Source organism: Paramormyrops kingsleyae, chromosome 1 (assembly GCF_048594095.1).
Source record: "Paramormyrops kingsleyae isolate MSU_618 chromosome 1, PKINGS_0.4, whole genome shotgun sequence".
NCBI lineage: Eukaryota > Metazoa > Chordata > Actinopteri > Osteoglossiformes > Mormyridae > Paramormyrops > Paramormyrops kingsleyae.
The window spans coordinates 53,860,557-53,881,133 of NC_132797.1; the positions used below are offsets into that span (position 1 = coordinate 53,860,557).

A 20,577-nucleotide genomic window follows, 5' to 3' on the forward strand; every position below is an offset into this window, starting at 1 on the left:
TGCTGGGAGGCCTCTTTCTGAGCATTTGCCAGTAGCAGTCCCATCTCTCTCTCAGCTTTGGAAATGTAGGAAATGATGTACACAATACATGAATATGCATCAACCACAAACTGAATGTCCATGTTTGCATTCCAACAGCGTAAAAGGTCTCTGTTATATTGGTTGACCCACACTTCACATGGTCTCCTCTTAAGAACAATGGTAGTTTTCTTTGTGATTCTTGAGTACGCGGCCTGAAATATGTCCTGACTGATACCAATTGTACTAAATAAGGAATCAACAGAGTCATAGTTGGCCTCAGACTTTAGTACAGCATCCTTCACTTTTTTCATGATAGCATCTGCTACTTCTTTTTTCAGGGGCTGTCCATCTGTCTCACCATCTCCAAGTTTACATGATGACACAAATGTTCTGTTGCTTGGAGGACGTGGGAAATTGAATCTACAAGTTTTCCCTTTTTTCTTGCATGTTTTTGAGTGCCTCTTACTATGTTGCTGTACACTACATACAATTTCATGCATTTCATCGTCACCCTCTGGCATTTCACATGTCACATATTGATCAATGAAAGCTGATACCTCATCTTCATCATCTTTGCCAACCTTAGGCGCATCTTCCACCCAAAACAAACAGTGAGTGTGAGGTGATCCTCGTTGCTGAAATTCTACTCTGTAGAAATAATCAACTATTTTGCCAATGGGTTGTGCTTCTGACATGATGACATCTTTTAGGAAGCAGTGGAATCGATAATCAAACATTCTGGCAGCTGTCACAGGATTGTTTTTCAACAGTGCACACCTTTCTGACCAGTCAAGCTCAGCACTTGATGCATCTATGCCATCTTCTTTGAAGATTGCTGTCATAAGTTCTCTCCAGCGTAAATCAGCAGAAGAAAATGAGCAAAACCATGTGGGAATACCAAGCTGTCTTACCATTGCAAACAGATCTTTCTGAACACTTTGCCAAAAAACAGGGGTGCCTCTGATTGGTCTTAGGAATTTATAACCTTCATCAAAATTAAACATCTTTTGTAGAGACTCCTTATTTGTCAAAGTTTCTGATGTGACAGGACACTTATCCCGTGCATCATAGCCCTTTCTCACAGCAATTGACACATTTGACACAACCTGCTGAAGCTCAGACAAATACTGCCCATAAAATATATAGTCCAAGTTTTTCCCAAAACGTCCATCTGCATTAAGAATTCTTGCATTTAAATACCTACACAGTGTCAGTTTTTCCTTCCTTCTGTCATGAAAAGTGCCTGTTCCTTTTGGGAAAAGGACTGGAAAACATTTAGCTTCATTTGACTCATCAGTTAGAAGCCTCACTGGGTTGTTTCCTTCTGCAGGTGCCATAGACATGATTCCATCAAAGTGCTGATCCAAGATCTCTTGTGCTATGTCGACAGGTTGAAGACACGTATCCATATACATGCCATGTTGTCGTCTGTCATGCAAAGTTTCATCCATTTCCTCATCCTCCATGTTATTTTCATTACACTCTTCATCTGCATGTGTGTCACTTACATCACTAACTTCTTTAGTTTTCTGCAGGGGATTAATCCAGTCATCGTTGAACTGCACATTGCTGTAAAATTTGTTATTCTCCGTGAGATACACCAAAGCCTTCTTTATTTTTTCTGGATGCACAAATTCATATTTGTAATGCCCTTTGTAAGTTAACTTCCTCTTCAACTTTACACGAATCATAAGGTCATCATTGTTGACTCTCGGTAAAACTTCAGCTACATTTGGAACACTAGATGGGACACAAGTTACAGGACCATGAACACCATTTTGTCCACCTTTTGGCAAAGACACAATTCTCATGAAAGGAATATGCATAGCAATCAGATGCTGTTCCAGTGAATTTAGATGCTGTAACTCTACAGGGACAGGGTCTAGAGCTAGATTGTTTGCAACACTCTCTCCTGGCAGTTTCCCATCAAGAATCTTTCTGTGACACGTGTGGCAGATCCACAAGGAACCTCTAGGGCCAATAACACTGCTACAATCATCAGAACACATATCTATACATTTATGCAAGTATGTCTCAGTTATACACTGTGATGCCACTAACGCAATTGCCTGTGATTTTTTGAAGTACTCATCTTTCTTGCAAATAAGAACTTGGTGTTTAAATAGCATTCGATGACACACTGAACAAATGTATTCTGGGCTTTTAGTTATTTTCTGTCTAAACTGTTCAATCACATACTTAATGTCTTTTCTGTTATCCTTCTCTTTAGTCCGTTTTTCAATATTTCTGCTTTTCACTGCGGTGGCATAACAGCTGTCTGTCTTATATCTATTACTGCAACTTTGCTTCTGAGCTGATTGGTATACTGGATTACAATGGTAGGCTTCAAATTTCTGTTTCTTCACAACTTCTCTATAACTTTCATTTGTGGCATGCTTACTAACCATAAAGTCTTTTACACGTTGCCTGTGTTCAATGTCAGTGGCATACTTCTGCACACTCGACTGCTTCATACGTTGCCTGTGTTCAGTGTCTGTCGCATACTTGCTCACACTCGACTGCTTCACACGTTGCCTGTGTTCAGTGTCTGTCGCATACTTGCTCACACTTGACTGCTTCACACGTTGCCTATGTTCATTATCTGTCGCATACTTACTCACACTTGACTGCTGTATATGTTTGCGGTGACCCAAGTCTGTTGCGTACTTAGTAACACTTGACTGTTTCACATGTTCTCTGTACACTTCATCCTCACGATAGCGCTTTATGCTTCTCTCAAGTTGTTCCTCCTTGTACACTGTACTTACTTCATACCGTCTTTTTTCACATTCCAGTTTTCGACGACTTGATGCCATTCCAGATGGTGTGTTGTCAAGTTCAGAGCATCGTGTGGCACAACCCTCAGTATCACGCCCTTTCACACAAATTACAACCTCATAATGTGACTCATTACAATGTTTCAGGTATATACCTCTCTGATCAGAACCAATACATGTGGAGTACTTCAGCCATTTGTTATCAGAGTATGTGAAAATATCCACACCAAGCAGATCAGCGGCAGCTTGAATCTCTACCTCAGATGCCCAAGTACCAACATATTTCATCCGTGATGCAGTGACATACTCAGTGACAGAAGAGTGACCATCTCTAAGACAAGCAACATACCTGGATTCATTTCTTAGTATGTGGGCAACAATAGCACACCTAATTTTCCTGTGTTCTTTCTCATTTCCAGTAATAGCAAAAGCCAGAGATCTGAAAAAGCAGTTACCATCACCAGTAATTGGTGCCATTCTGCAAGGATCACCCATTGGAAACTCTGCAGCCATGTTTACATGACCATGATCAATGTACACCACACCAAGCTTACAGGAAAGGCTTCTTTGCTGCTGTGTTGTCAAAGGACTGAAGAAAAACTGCTCACTGCATAGCTCACTGACAAAAACTACATCACCTTCATTGTTCACACGGATATCAACCTCAGGTTCTGCATCATGTGTCACATTTGGCCTTACCATGCCACATTGGCTCTCTGACATTCTGGCAAACTGCTGGACTCTGGTCACTGAGGAGTTACCGTCGGGATGGTCTGATATGTTGGTAGGCTGGTTGACACTGCTGGCTGAGGACTTACCATCTGGATGGTCTGACATACTGGTAAGCTGGTTGACACTGCTGACTGAGTTACCATCAGGATGCTGGTGCAGGATGCTTCGACTGGTCACACTCACAGCTGTAATCTCAAACTGATCCCCTATTGCACCTAAGGACAGTCCTAGGGTATTCACATGGCCTAGCAAAAAATCTATGGTAGAGTGGTACACCAATATACTTCTGCCTGATGCGTCGCTTGCTCCATCTCCTCGTCGGGAATGGGAATCAATCACCACATACCATGACCCTTGCTTAATGATGGCACATGTATTTACTTTAAGAGTAAAGAGACATGCATCAAACTGTAAGAATACTCTTCTTACTGCTTCATCAGCTGACATAAGAACATCACACATATCTCCATATTCGCTCACACCAAACAATCCAACAAACATGTCATTGTGGTACTTTATTTCAAATGTATCACCATTCAGTGTGTACTCTGTCGGTAGATCTCTGACAAACAGATACCCAGAAGCATCTCCAATTCTCCCAGCGTCTCTGATGGTACTGTAGAGGTCGTCTCCATTCAGCAGCACTTGATCAAGGTCTGTGACCGACCAGCTTAAGACATTCTTTATTTTACACATCAGTATAGCCATCAAACTATTAGCCACACACTGTCTGTTACTGTTGATTCCAAATCGTCGGTCTCCTTGATGGAATGAGCCTCTCACTGTAGGTGCCTGAGGAAAATGAGGGGATACAGGTATAGTTACAGGGTTCACATGCTGTTGCTGATCCATGGTTGAGTAATGGTTTGGCAGTGCCAGGGTGCTTTTCAGTTCAAGTTCAGGTAAGTTCACGTATTCAGACGAGTAAGTGGGGTCAGTAATTGCAGCCTTTCTTTTATGAGGCGGCTGCGGTACCTAGTCCGTCGGCGCCTTTCCTTCACCGGGGGAAGGAGAAGACCTACAAAACTTGTCAACGGTCCCACAAATGGCACCCAGGGCGGGAACCCGGTGGTCATGGCTCGTCGGCAAAGTCACAGTCATCACCATTTTGGTATTCCAGTAGGGAGGAAATGGGATAACCTCGTGGTCAGTCATAGCCATGACAGACACAGGCCGCGGCTGTGTGGCCTGGTCAGGTTGTTGGCCGTGGCTCGTCCGCTGAGTCACGGTCAGCTCCTTTTTGGGTCGGGGAATAGGGGTAACCCCGTCAGTCATAGCCACGACATGGATGGCAGCAGCAGCGGGGTCAGGCTGTTGGTTGTGGCTCGTCAGGCTAGTCACGGTCAGCTCCTTTTTGGGTCGGGGAATAGGGGTAACCCCGTCAACAGTCTTAGCCACAACATCGCTACCAGTAGCTCGACGTCTATCCATTAGCCTCTTCTTCGCTGCTGCTGAACGCCGGGACGCCTTGGTGCGAGGCATCTGTAGATGAACAGGGGCGAGAAAAAAAAGAAAAAAATGCAAGGCACACTTCCTTCCAACTTTACTTTGCAGTCATGCTGTCAAATGCATATACATGGATGTGTTTTGTCAGGAGCGGTTCCCACGGTGGTCTTTTCAGACTGTACACCAACATCGTTCTGCCCTGTTCACACTCCTTATCCTATAATACATCTGTCTCACATGACTTGATTTTTTAAGACAGACACAAAACTCTACAGCTTACCTGTTAAGTCACACTGCCAAACATCCATATTACACACATCAAGTTTTGCCTCAACACTGACCTAAATGTTTGTCGTATGTATGCCGATTTGTCCTGTCACTCAAATACAAATTTATTGAAAGACTTTCCTTATCCCATCAATTCAAATATACACATTGGCCACTTAACATTAGTTTCGTGGTCATTTCTCACATTGTGCGGCGGCTTCTCTGTCACTACACATCCAATGTCTATGCAACACACAATGGCACAGCTGTTTCGTGGTAAGCAGTTACATAATTACCCATAGAATACTACGTTTCTAATGCTATAGCAAATCTATGCAGTAAAATAGTGTGACATGAGCTAGCAATGCAGCGCTGTCCAAGTGCACAAAGCATACCGCCTATCACTTTGTCTTCGAGTGTGTTAGTCCACCAGAAATCTGCAGAGGAAAAAGACAAGCAAGTTTCTTTGCGTCAACATTTCCCAACAGTCATCTTTGTTGAAAACGACATATAAACTTGATATGCCTTTTAAGGTCAACCAAGCTCATTAAGCTAAGCTAAGACATAATTGGCGATGAAGGCATCAGCTTCAAAATATTTACCTTTGATGTGACAGCTCTTCAAAGTCTACAAAGACAACATGCATCAGTTAATGACTGGCGTGCATTTATTGTACAAGCATTTCATTAGTGTATGCAATGAAACTCCCCATACACATACAGAAACATTTTCCACTGTTCCAATTGTAGCAGTGTGGTTGGTATGAAGTTTGTTTCTTATCAAGGATATATTACATTGTTACTTTAAGATCTAGCCACAGCAGTCAAATTGACAAAAGTGCAGAGGACAAACATGGCTGAGACGTCATGTCGCCTCACATAGATTTGTTTCATGCCAGTTAGAGCTGTACAATATTGGGGAAAGAAAAATTACATTGCAATTTTTATTCTTTCTGTGATATATATATTGCAATTTTAGGATTTTTAAAAGCCTAATAAGTTCAGTCTATTGGCATAATCAATCATTCTATTAAGACGGAGCTGTTTTTGCCCAAATATAATGGTAATGATGCATGCTGATCAAGTTAACAGAGCATGAGCATCACACTAATTAGCCTTATCACATATGGGAGCTAAGGTCACTTAAAATTAATAGATTGTTTTACATGACTCAAACTTCTAAAATATTGGTGAGTCGGGGATTTTATATTTTTAGCGAAGACGAACGGCAACAGATATACTAAAACTAGAAAATTAAACTTTAATTTGTCAGTATCTCAACATTTTAAACTCTCAACAGTTCAAACAATTACAAGAAAAGAGAAACCTTCAAAACAAATGCCTAGTCTAAGTGTTTAATGGTCTTGCCACAGAATGGCCCAATAAAAGAGTCATCCTGACAATAGCAAAACAGCAAATATAAAATATTAAAAAAAATCGAGGCGGCACCAAAAAATTGAGGCGGGCGGCCATGTAAAACAATGTATTAATTTTAAGTGGCCTAACATGACAAAATGTGACAAAGTGACAAAATAGAACAGAACATTTTATTGTCCGATTAAACCTTTTCCATAGCCACAGTGAACATAAGGGTCATTCCATGTGAAATCACACTTTCGGGCCTCGTCGTCATGCATTGTAACAAGACTTGGCATGGTGATTTGGTCACATAAGAAACTCATGGAACTGAAACTGGGCGTGTCTTGGATCAATATTGAGAGGGAGATTTAAGCGTGCAAAGTTAACTTTTCCCGGCGGGGCTACAACTGCTATATTTACCTTAATGTAAGCTGCACAGAAGTGGTCCTCATATTGTTTTAAAGCTACTGTCCAGCCCATAGATTGGACAAATATGCCATCGCCCAAATGAATTACTATGCAATAGCAGATTAAAATATTGAAAACTCAATAACAAGCCTTATGACTTAGACATGGCGTCACATGGCTTCATATCACTAGTGGGCCTTTTTGATGGCAGCCAAACTGACATGAAATAGTATAGCAAGCACAGATGTAAGTATTTGTTACATAGAGACTATGTATATGGAGATGGCATATTTGTTTAATCTATAGAGCTGTGCAATGCCTTTAAAACGATATGACGGCCATTTCCGTGCAGATTACATTAAGATAAAGCCAGTCAAAGTCATCCCCCCCCCCCCCCCCCCCCGGGAAAAAGTTAACTTTGCTCGCCTAATTTCAGTTTCACGAGTTACTCATTTGACCAAATCAGCATGTCAAATTTCATCGCAATCCGTGACGTGGAGGCCCAAAACTGATTTGAGAAATTGACATGAAATGACCCATAACTTAAACAAAATATAACTTGAAAATACAAACTTAAAAATTATCGCCAGCACAATCTTCCACAAACTCAAATTAACTTTTACATATGTTGACTTTGGCAAGCTTACTTGCAAAACAAGCAACCAGTAAGAGTCTACATTGTTTATGTGAGACAAAGTCGGCATACTGCAGATGCACCAAAGGCGACAAAACTCTCCTTGGTCTCAAATGCTGAATGAGAAGGCGATGACACTGCCGTTTTCTGAAAACAGTATTCCCACCCATGTCTACATGCAAAGCTTTATGTACTTCAATAAACACGGATATTTTTAAAGGCAGACTAACGTCGATACGTCCGCGCCTCAGCGACTACAACCTATATAAATCTGACAGCGAACTGAAAGACATCTAAAACAACTTACCACAGACTATGCCATCTAAAACCCACAACACACGAAATCATCAACAATGAAACAAAGACAACTCGTTACACCAGAGGTGTTTTACTCCAGTCCTGGAGGGCCGGAATCCTGCACATTTTTTGGTTTCCCCTCATTTAACACACCTGATTCAAGTCCTTCTGCTAATTACCACACAGCTCTTGTTCCAGTTCGAGAAAAAGTAATGACAGCCTCTCTAAAAACTACTAAAAATCATAAAAGGTGACTAATTTGTTTAGTATCGGTCGCAAACCAAATAAATTTGTACTAAAAATGGCGACTTAACATGCTTCCCAGTGGTAGCCTTAGGCGCCTAAACCACTATTGCCGTTATAACTCTAACACCAAACTGCAAATGACAAAAGCACGTCCCTCTTTCAATAAAACCAGTTTCGACTACTTTTGTGCTATTGTATCATTTGCACTATTTATATATATTACATGTTTTGCAAAAACAACATAACATTTCCGCCACAAAAACGCCTCGTCACAGCTGTGCACAATTAGTGCTTCACCAGTCCATTGCCACACTTTCCAGGGGGAGATAAACCAATAACAGCCGCTCTAAAAACTACTAGAAAATTTAGTGTTCCGTGTTTCGTTTAGGTCACAAACTGAAAATCATATTTGACAAAACCATGCCAGGAACTAAAACTGTCTAAAAAGAACACACAACAAGCCATAAACAAACAAGTGCGAAGGTGACTCGTCAAACCATTACACATATGCACGTCTTACCTCTTCGAAGGCCAGCAGTAGAATGCGAAGCGTTGGCCTCACGAGGGCGGAGATCAGGGCGTGGTCACGGCAGCCACATGACAAGCGTGAAAACGGGCCGATCTCTCCGTGCATATCATCTGTCTCAATAAAAAATATATTTAAATGACTACATAAAGATTTATATGAAAAACCTTGGCAGCTCTCTCTAAACACTTTTTTCATGTAAATTTAATGCTAGGCTTTCTTGAGTAAAATGCACACAGACTTCGTATATCTTTCACAAAAATATATTAGGTAAAGCATACGTATATTCTTCCATATTTATATTTTTTGCCTGCTTTCTAAATGTAAATCAATCCTTTAAAAATAGGTAATGTTCACTGCTTTTTTAACGTTTGATTTGCCTTTTTTAATAGCTGCATTTAAAATAATTTATTCGCAGAGCAAAACACTCTACAATTACACCAAGTAAATCACAGCAATTCAAATCGACAATTTCATTAAACTGGTCGCAGTGGGGTTATGCATGCTTATCCACAAACAATGCAAATATTCTACACACACGCACACACACACACACACTTTATATGAGCTTGTTCAAGTGTGTACATATTACTCTTCCTCAATCTTCCTCAACTAAAAATAGAGGGAAACAAATTAATTTAAAAGCCTCCCCCACAGCAAACACTGGCGTAAAAAAATAAAAAGAAAATGGATAAAATCCTAAAAACGCATTCATTAAGGCACAATCCATAAAGGACCATCACGACATAAATGATGACATGAACTTGCGACAGCTTACATGAAGCACTTTATAAATAGCCTCTCAAGAATATATAGAAGCACCACATAAATTTGTGTGCTGAATCAAAGCTTTTTCACTTTGTCAGTAACCTCTATTTGGGAAAAGAAAAAAAAAAATCACCAAATCATTGTCATCCCCTGCTGTTTCGATCCTCCCGTTTGCCACGCCCCTCTCGCGGAATCGCGAATGTTTAACAGGCAATGACGCTAATGAACTGACTCGGAATGACATAATTAACGCAGACTTCAAAACATTGGGCTAATCAACAACAATTAATACTGAGATTCTGCGCGATCCTCCCGTGTGCCTCGCCACCTCGTGCGCCGATCTTCTCCATTTCTGTGTCTGTTGTTGCCGTCAGCTGCACCTTTCCCTCAAAGAGACTGGGGGAAAGATTGAAGGAGACGGGAGGACTGCACCGCCGCGGCTTCGATCTGTTCCAGACGCAGAGATTCGTCTGGGCAATGCCGTCCAACACCGTCTACCTCTTCGCTTTTTTCTCGGTGCCTCGGGCGGTCACAGATTTTGCCGGTGACGTTGCCACCACCTTCGCCTTCACCAAAGCCACCTACAGGAACGCAAGCCAGTTATTGCTTTTCCTAAACTACTCGTCCAGAAAATCGCGACATTTTAGAAAAGGTGTATATTGCCAATACAAATTCATGATCGAACCTTCCTGCTTGCCGGCAAAGCTGTGACGTCTGCCACGCCCCCTCGATCGCCACCTCGTGCAGAATTCCGATTGTTTAACAAGGAATGACCGGACTCGGAATGACATGATTAACGCAGACTTCAATACATTGGACTAACACAGGAAAACAAAAAAAAAACTCTTGGTATCCAATATCTGTTCTTACTCATTTTAAACATGCTGATTTCGAATATGTAAACCATTTGTCTCTATTACCCTCCATTCTCAAGATATCCGCAATCTAAAAATTTCTATTCCAGTTATAATACTTCAACACGTATTTTTACACCCAAATTTTCTTCAGCAGTTATTGCAAAATAAAATATTAAGCATAAGCATGAACTCAGCTATAGCTAATGAAATTATATATATGACATACATAATATGATGAACAACTAATTATGCTGTCAGCAGTTTATAGTCGTGTTTGGGCAAATACAAAACTTCGTTCGACAATATCTTAATAATTTGGCCTGATAGAGCAAAACGGTTTTCAGATTCGAAATCAGCATCAAAAACTGATTCAGAAAAAGTTAATGACATGTAAGATATACACAGCTTGTTTTCCTGTGTAATCAACAACAATTGATACTGACATTCCGCACGATCCTCCCGTGTGCCTCGCCACCTCGTGCGGAATCTAGTATTTGCCGTGTGTTTCTCCTTGTTGTTGATTAGTGCAGTATATTGAAGTCTGCGTTAATTATGTTATTCCGAGCCCGGTCATTCACGTCATTGCTTGTCAAACAATCGGGATTCCGCACGAGGTGGCGGGGGGGGGGCGTGGCAGACGTCACAGCTTTGCCGGCAAGCAGGAAGGTTCGTTCATGAATAAGTTTATAATGCAATGGCACTGCCCAGATCAACCTCTACGTCTGGGAGACACAGATCGATGCCGTGGCGCTGCAAGTCGTTCTATACAGGGCACACTTGACACCCGCCTTAATCTCCACTCCAGTGACAGAAGCCCTAACGGTAACACCCGATTCCTCCTCCGGTATACCTTCCACCTCCATGACATCCAAGTCCCCGACCTTCTCCATTTGTGTGTCTGTCGTTGCCGTCAGCTCCAGCTTTCCTTCAAAGAGACTGGGGGAAAGATTGAAGGCGACGGGAGGACTGCAGCGCCGCGGCATCGATCTGTCCCAGACGCAGAGACTCATGTAGGCAATGCCGTCCAACACCGTGTACCTCTTCGCCTTTTTCTGGGTGCCTGTGACGGTCATAGTTTTTGCCGGTGACGTTGCCACCACCTTCGCCTTCACCAAAGCCACCTACAGGAACGTAAACCAGTCATTGTTTTTCCTGAACTACTCGTCCAGAAAGCGTGACATTTTAGAAAAGGTGTACATTGCCAATACAAATTCATGATCGAACCTTCTTCCTTGCCGGCAAAGCTGTGACGTCTGGCACGCCCCCTCGATCGCCACCTCGTGCGGAATTCCGATTGTTTGACAAGGAATGACATGATTAACGCAGACTTCAATACATTGGACTAATCAACAACAATTGATACTGAGATTACTCACGATCCTCCCGTGTGCCTCGCCACCTCGTGCGGAATGTAGCTTAGTATTTGCCTTTCTCCTTGTTGATTAGTCCAATTTATTGAAGTCTGCGTTAATTGTCATTCCGCGCCCGGTCATTCACGTCATTGCTTGTTGAACAATCGGGATTCCGTGCGAGGGGGCGTGGCACACGGGAGGATCAGAAGAGCGGGGAATGACAATCATTTAGTGAGATTTTAAAATTAATTTTTTTTGCTAGACGTCCCTGACAAAGTGAAAAGGCCTTGATTCAGTATGCAGACTTATGTGGTGTTTCGATGCATTTTAAACTTACAGACAGGTCGGTGCCAATCCTAACACGATGGCCAAGTTAGACATTCTTCCACCCATCACACATGCAACTCATCAGTAATCAATTAACCGCTACTCTCCACGGAATATAAATATGGGGGTGGTTTGTGTGAGGTTTTTTTCTCTTCTACCCGCCATTATGGAGAACCCCACCAAAAAACTAAAGTTGGATTTTGAGGTCATCAGTGGATATATCCACTTGGTTTCGGCGCTGAGGTTCACAGCCAAAAATAAAGGTTTTTTTAGTGCTGTAATTCAGACCGGCAAGGAGGAATTCCACGATCTTGTGGTTTTCAGCCAAAAGAAAAGACCAGCATTTATTCAGGCTGCTAATAATGGCACTGCAGTCAAGCTAAACAATATCAGAAAGACTTTGAGTGAGTATCTCTTTACACAACGCAGTTTGAGAAGACATGTATTACTGAGCATTTATGTGTATGTGTGTGTGTGTGTGTGTGTGTGTGTGTGTGTGTGTGTGTCATTTTTCCTTCTAGGCTTCAAAGGCACGTCTGAATTTGATGTGCTGGGCAATCCGTCAACGGAGATATCTGTCACCGATCTGCCGTTTTCGCCGCGGAAGCCTACAGCACCTGCAAGGGAAATGCTTATTGATGTGGCGACTTTGCCAGCGGGCAGGAAGGTGCGCTATGAATAAGCTTGTAATGGCAATGTTTTCTAAGAACGCAATTTCTGGGCAAGCAATTTGGTAAATCAATGACTGGTTTTCTTTCCTATAGGTAGGCTTGTTGAAAGCAAAGGTGGTGGCGGCGGCGCCGGCAAAGTCCGTCATCGTCCGAGGCACAGAGAAGGTGGTCAGGCGGTGTACCGTGCGGGACGGTACTGCCCAGATGTCTCTCCACATCTGGGAGAAACAAGCCGATGCCGTGACGCTGCAGGCGTCTTATGCCTTGTCAAACCTAACGACTCGAGTCTTCGAGGGGAAGGTCGAGTTGACTTCGACCAGGGAAACCGTCATTGACAGGATCCCCGACTTGGATGTCGGGGAGGTGGAGGATGTAGCAGAGGAGTCGGCTATTTCCGTTGGCGCCGCGGTCTCGGGCGTCGAAATGAAGGCCGCTTTCAAATGTCCCCTGTGCAGAAGCCGGCAAGAGGCTTGGGACCAGCGGACCCGCTTTGCAAGGTGCAATAGCTGTAAAATGCTACAGAAATCGGACTCCTTCACCAAGGAATGGCGCGGCACCTTAAAGGTCAAAGACAACGACGGCACAGAATATACCTTGACGGCAGGACACTCAGTCTTATTGCCGTATTTGCAGCTACGCCACCTGGATCCAGTACAAGAGACGATCGAGGAGCAGTTCCTGGGTGAGGAGTATCTCCTATTTTCATTCGACGACGAATGTAACATCCTATCAATAAATATTCCGCCCAGCGAGGTCCCTGGCTGTAGCAGCTCAGCGTAGTTTATTTCATTTTTATTGTGCCTGCAAGGCTTTTTCGTTTTTAAAAATTGTATCTGCAGGGCTTTTTCGTTTTTAAAAATTGTACCTGCAGGGCTTTTCCGTTTTTAAAAATTGTACCTGCAGGGCTTTTCCGTTTTTAAAAATTGTACCTGCAGGGCTTTTCCGTTTTTAAAAATTGTACCTGCAGGGCTTTTCCGTTTTTAAAAATTGTACCTGCAGAGCTTTTCCGTTTTTAAAAATTGTACCTGCAGAGCTTTTCCGTTTTTAAAAATTGTACCTGCAGAGCTTTTCCGTTTTTAAAAATTGTACCTGCAGAGCTTTTCCGTTTTTAAAAATTGTATCTGCAGAGCTTTTCCGTTTTTAAAAATTGTATCTGCAAGGCTTTTTGGTTTAAAAATTGTATCTGCAAGGCTTTTTGGTTTAAAAATTGTATCTGCAAGGCTTTTTGGTTTAAAAATTGTATCTGCAAGGCTTTTTGGTTTAAAAATTGTATCTGCAAGGCTTTTTGGTTTAAAAAATAAAACCATGCGAAATTGACTGCGTTTCATTTCAGGTTATAGGCAACTCCAATGTGTAATACATTTCTTTAGTAGTTTGCAGACGGTTCTTGTGTTCCAAGTTCTGGTAAGCTTAATGTTCTCAGATGTTGGGTTTTCAAAAGGCAATAGTCACTTACTCATCTTTTGCACATAGCTTTGGTAAGTAGTTGTGAAATGGGCATGTGTTGTAGAAATAGCATGTTGGCTTGTGACCGACACATACTACAGACCAAGTTTCATTTGGTAATTTTTAGAGTGGCTTTTTTTCCTCCATTGCAAGGATTAGTTGAACAGCTGACACTGGCGTAGTTTTGAAATGTGTATTTAAAAGAGGCTGGGACAGAAAGGGAGATCGGGTTGACTGACGGGAGGCAGCGCTGGCGTGTGCCTGGAGAGACCGCTCTGTTCACTTCTGGTCAATGCACCTTGGGGAACATGGTGTGCCTGTCACTGATACTAGGTTGGCCGCTGATGACTGCAAGGTAAGTGCAGGGGGTGGGTTTCCAGTGAGTTTGTAGAAGTCTTGTGCTGTCCATATAGTGCATGATTTGGTGACATTTATTCAACATGAAAGGTGTGAAAGGTCTGCAGTATCAGAAATGCTTATGAGGCTAAAATGTGGCAGGAAATGTGATTCTTAAGTTTCACAAGTGGTGGGTGTGTCTAGGGGCCACACCCAAAGTGCCCCCAAAAAATGGGTTTATTTAACATGGGAGGTGCAGATTTCCTTCCAATGCCAGTTGATGCAGGTGTATTTGCTGAATGGAAAAAGCCAACCGAAGAACATTTATTTTGGTGGAAGCACTAATTAAGAACACAATTCATTAGTGCTAATTAGAGTTTTATTTGACATAAAAGGCACGCAATTGAAACCAACTTCATTACATAGTGTCACATCTCAGTAGTCAGAAAAATGAACTTAAGAACAAAAATGATGGCAGAAAGACCCCTTTAGAATGGTAATACCAAGATACCGCCAAATGGTATTATATAACACAATAGGTTTAAACTTAATTTCAATCACTTAAGGGGGTATTCACTGAAACCCTATTGAATCCTTTTGGAAGGTCACAGTTGAAACCTACTTCATTGCATTATACCACATCTCGCATATAATATATGCTTTTAAACAAATCATTCTCCTTAAAGTATTAAATGCCAGACATCATGATGCTCCTACCTGTGCAATTGGTACATTCAAATGCCATGCTTTCTAAAATATGTTGAATGACCATTGGGTAATTAGAGGAAAAAAGGTATAACTACTATTTTGGGCAAAAAATGGTTTGTTCAGAAGACCAAATTGGATAGTCTTCCAGCCTTTTAGCATTGTAGTTTGCAAGAAATATGTATGACTGTAACTAAAGCCATGTAAATATTGGCATATGCAAGCTATCTAATACATTTGACGCAACAACATATTCACAATCGAAATATCTCAGAATACATTTGTCTCTGAGTCTCAACAACATAATCACAATCAAAATTAGTTAGAAAAAAAGTTGTGTTTTTGGTTTGCTCCATTCTGATTACAGCATTTACTTACTTGGACAACAAATTATTGAACACGTGTAGTAAATTGCACTTTTACCTAATGATCAAGATTGAAAAACACAGTTTAAGTTTTCTATTCACTTTTCAAAGTTTGAATACATCTATATAAAGTGTAAAATGCATTAATTTGATATCATCAAGCAAATCCACTTACTGACATGACCATTTCAGAATGATTCTCGTAGTGAGAAAGGGTGAAGATATACAGCCATCCTCAATACTGAATGTCAAATATACACCAGCAGCAAGGGCCAAAATACATGTAGACACCTACAAATAACCCTGATATAATGCGGAAAACTGCCAAAAGGATATAATAAATCAGCCAATCAATATTATACTACCTGAGCATATGGTATTAACTATGCTAGCTTTCTATACAGTTTTATACACAGTACCCTGTCTGGTGAATGTTCGTTTTCCCATAATGCAGCTGAAGACATTCTTGCTCTTCATCTGATGATAGGCAGCTTTCTCCATCAGAGGATGAAATCTCAAAGTTTTCATCAGAGTCTTCTTCAGGAAGGCCACCTTCTGCTGGAATCAATGATTCTGGTAGTTCAGGACCTTCAAACCAAATGATTTCATAATGTCCATCCTTCAGGTCCCATCCATCATCTGGCGAAGGATGCTGTATCTGCATTATATTCGTTGCAGTAGCAGTGGCCCACATCCTTGCTACAAACCATGCTCGTTTAATATGTTGAGATGACTCAGATTCACAAGGAGGAAGCATACTACCATCTATGCCTTTCAATTATTCTCTCTTTTACTTTAAAACATTCAAGATATACTAAGAGATATATAGAGCAGTTCGAGGACAATCCCCCCCTAGTCATTGCCCCCAACAGAGTGAACTTCACCAACAATTCCCCCTAGACTGGGTGATTGCCTCCAATACAGACGACTGCTAGCCCGAACCCTTATCCAAGGGGGTTAACTACTTGCTGGAGGGGGGGGGGCAGTTGGCCAGTGGACAATTGTCGTGGTATTGGGAGGCGGGGAAACTTCTCCTGGTATTATGGATGTTGTGCAATGGAAATTTGATAGAAATCGTACATGATGTCATTGATTCAGCGCACCTGACACTAATTTCTATACAGTATATACATGTGTGGAGGGAATGAGAAATTTTGCAACCAGTGTATCCGGTGTTGCAATGTCTCAATAAGATTTTGACATGAAAGGCTACAGTATATCTTAGCCACCATACATGCAGTGACCAGATCATTCACATATTTGAAAAAAAACTAAATCTTGCCTGTACTTGTTATTTTCATTTCCAGGGTAATATTCTGTTTCTTCAATGATATAGTTTCACTTTTACGAGGCTGTTTACATAAGGTACATGTACATGTGTATTTGTCCACCTTTCTAAAATTTGATCCTCCTCCATAGAATCCACAGCTCTGCCCACATGGCCTGACTTCCGGTAGGCATCTGTGTAACATGTACTGCATCCCACTAGGTGTATATCTGATATCTTGATGTGATTGCATAATCGTAGCCTACATTCTAAAGACATCTCATGATGAAAGGGATATAAGATCCAGATGGCTTAACTACATGCACAGTACATAAATTGCTATTCTTTGAACTGTTAAAAATGTAGTAGTAGGTATATATCAAACATTCATAATTAAATGAATGTTCTCAACTTGTGTTTTTCCATTCAGTGAACAGTCCCACATCAACTAGCACTGAAATAAAGTCTGCACTTCCCATGTTAAATAAATCCATTTTTGGAGCTAGGGCTAGGTGTGGCCCTTCTTAAGGGGTCTTTCCACCATCATTTTTGTTCTTAAGGTCATTTTTCTGACTACTGAGATGTGACACTATGTAATGAAGTTGGTTTCAACTGCGGACCTTTTATGTTAAATAAAACTCTAATTAGCACTAATTAATTGTGTCTTGATTAGTCCTTCCACCAAAATAAATGTTCTTAAGTTGGCTTTTTCCATTCAGTGAACAGTCCCGCATCAATTGGCACTGAAATAAAGTCTGCACTTCCCATGTTGAATAAATCCATTTTTGGGGGGTGTGGCAGGGTGTGGCCCTTCTTAAGGGGTCTTTCCACCATCATTTTTCTTCTTAAGTTTATTTTTCTAACTACTGAGATGTAACACTATGTAATGAAGTTAGTTTCAACTGTGCACCTTTTATGTTAAATAAAACTCAAATTAGCACTACTTAATTGTGTTCTTACTTAGTGCTTCCACCAAAAAAATCTTCTTAAGTTGGATTTTTCCATCCAGTATATACACCTGCATCAACTGGCATTGGAACGAAGTCTGCACCTCCCATCTTAAATAAACCCATTTTGGGGAGTACTTTCGGTGTGACCCTTAGCCACACCCACCACTTGTGAAACTTAAGAATCAAATTTCCTGGCACAGTTTAGCCTAATAAACATTTTTGATACTACAGACCTTCCACGCCTTTCATGTTGAATAAAAGTCACGTAGCTCCTTGACTAATACGGAGCCACGTACTGTGAACTGTGACTAGGGCGATACCACGACACAACTTGTCCCTTCTCGGCGGGAAAGCTAGTATTCCTTCACTTCAAAGGAGTAACCATCCTTCTTAATTACCTTTTTGGTGTTGATGTGTGTGGAGGTTTTGGCCAAGGTCTTTAGCAGGGTTTGTGGGTGAGCAGGAGGGGGAGGAGGGGGGCATTATAATGGAGTGTAATGCTTATTTTACTCCATGTGTATTGCCCATTATACATTTCCTCCAGTGTAATTGCATGCTTTGTGTACTCAGATATCACCTTCTATTTCCCGGCGTTGTGTATTAGGGAGGGTTATCCATCGTAATTTCTACCAACTACTCAGACCATCTCACCCAGACCAGTCCTGCTCTGTCCTACATCTCCTATCCCGTTAGACCTACACTAAATCTCCATCCTGTTAGGGCAGTCTAATTCTGCCTGGCTTTCTACTACCCTGGCCACCGGTTCTCTGCCATTATTCCTCTATTACATGTCCTACCTGTCCTACCTGTCCTACTTGTCATACGCTTTGGACCCTTCAGTAACTGCCTGCAGTTTCTAGTTCTTAGGATTATTATTAAGGGTCCAAAGCATGAAATGCTATGGAACCTTATTGTTTTTCTTAGGATTATTAAGGGTCCAAAGGACGAAGTCCTTATGGACCATTATTGTTTTTCTTAGGATTATTATTATTATTAAGGGTCCAAAGCATGAAATGCTATGGAACCTTATTGTTTTTCTTAGGATTATTAAGGGTCCAAAGGACGAAGTCCTTATGGACCATTATTAAGGGTCCAAAGGACGAAGTCCTTATGGACCATTATTGTTTTTCTTAGGATTATTATTATTATTATTATTATTATTATTATTTTTCTGCCCTAAAACTGAATGCCCAGCCTAAACCGTAAGTCCTAGGCCTACCAAATTTGGTACGATGATTGGAATTCCTACCCACTACTCAGGTTTTCTGACCCGTCCGAATCAGCCAGAGGGGGGCGCCGTAGCGCCCCATAACACGTTTTGGACGATATCTCCTGTCCTGTTTGTCCTACCTTCAAAATTCTTTTTTCTCCTGATACAGACAGCCATGCCCTACCAAAAAGTCAATGGGACCATGAAGCTCCGCCTACTTAGATTTTTTGCTAATTTGCATAATCTGCAAATCATACTTTTTTCTTAAAGTCCTGGCTTGTCCTACCAAATCAGACAAATGAGGTGTCAGACGAATCAGAATTTTCAGCTGATCAAGAATCATCAACAAAATCCAGACATTTTTATATCCTATGGCCATTAGCCACACCCAAACAATGTCCAAATTTGGCCAATTTTGGTCTGATGGCTATAACTTGGCCGTGCCTTGGCCTACCTTGACCAAATTTGAAATGCTTCCTCCCTACACCATTCTGGGGACACGGTCCGAAGCGGGCCGCATTTCGTCAATAGGGGGCGCTACAACTAAAAACTGGCAATATCTCCTGACTGCCTTTGCCAATCTAACTGAAATTTGGCAGATATGTACTAGCACCCAGCCTGTGGTCAGTCACATACAATGACAGTCATCATTCCTTAAATAGTGGCCGCCATCGGCCAATCAAAATCAAGCAGGCATTTGACAGGCTTATAAATGACCAATCTATACCAAATTTTTGTGGTATATTTGTCCTCTGACCCGCAGCCCACCATGCAAAGGACACCTCACTCGGCCAGATGCGGGCGCTACAGTGACAACTTTTGCATTTCTGCCTATTTCTCGAAAAGGGTGAAGTCTACAATCGACATTTATTGCCAGGTCAATTCAGTACGACATGCCAAATCAAACAACATGTAGAACTTGCTTCTGCATCTTTGCGTTTTTGCATAATTCATATTGGTCTGAAAACAAGACATTTCGTTAACCTCCTAGGATTTTCACCAAACCTACACAAATCTGGTATCATTTAAATCAGGAGACAGTCATAATAAATAATTCATAAAAAAATCATAAACTTTGCATGAGGTATAGTCACCAGCCACACACAAACCATACAGGTGCCATGCCCAATTCAATCCGACAGCTATATCTCAGGCATGCTACAGCCAATCATTACCAAATTTCTCTCACTAATGTAGTGCTATACCACCGAGCGACCCTCCAAATTTTGTGTCGATCAGTCAAACGGGAGCGCTACGGCCACTGTTTATATCTTACTAAGACCAACCTAGGCCAATTCAGCTATACTGAGTTACCAGATCAGTTATGAAAGTGCCTACTGATCTCACTGATCTTACCATCAGAAGCGGGTGGCTCAGTGGGCTAAACCTGTGTGCTTGTAATCAGAGGGTCACCGGTTCGAACCCAGCTTCAGTTGGTACTTGAGCTAGGCAGCCCGATGTGCACAGCATGTTCTCTGTAAAGCAAGCTGGGGAGACATATAGGCATTTTCCCCATGATGGTCAATGAAGCTTCTGTTTTTGTTATTAACCCAGCCATTCAGACGGGCTTAGGCACTCCTCCGGCGGGTTCGATTATAATTATTTTTCTTC

General features: G+C 41.6%; 1 long non-coding RNA gene across 1 annotated transcript in view; it reads right to left on the minus strand.

Moving 5' to 3' along the window:
* Positions 1-4,780: 4,780 nt before the first annotated feature.
* The window catches only part of LOC111843826 (uncharacterized), a 40,502-nt gene continuing 24,705 nt past the window's right edge, over positions 4,781-20,577 (minus strand). The window contains exons 2-4 of the long non-coding RNA XR_011983119.1: positions 5,846-5,870; positions 5,639-5,680; positions 4,781-5,012 (exon numbers count right to left, since the gene is read on the minus strand). This is a non-coding gene — a long non-coding RNA (uncharacterized lncRNA). The remainder of the gene's footprint in view (positions 5,013-5,638; positions 5,681-5,845; positions 5,871-20,577) is intronic.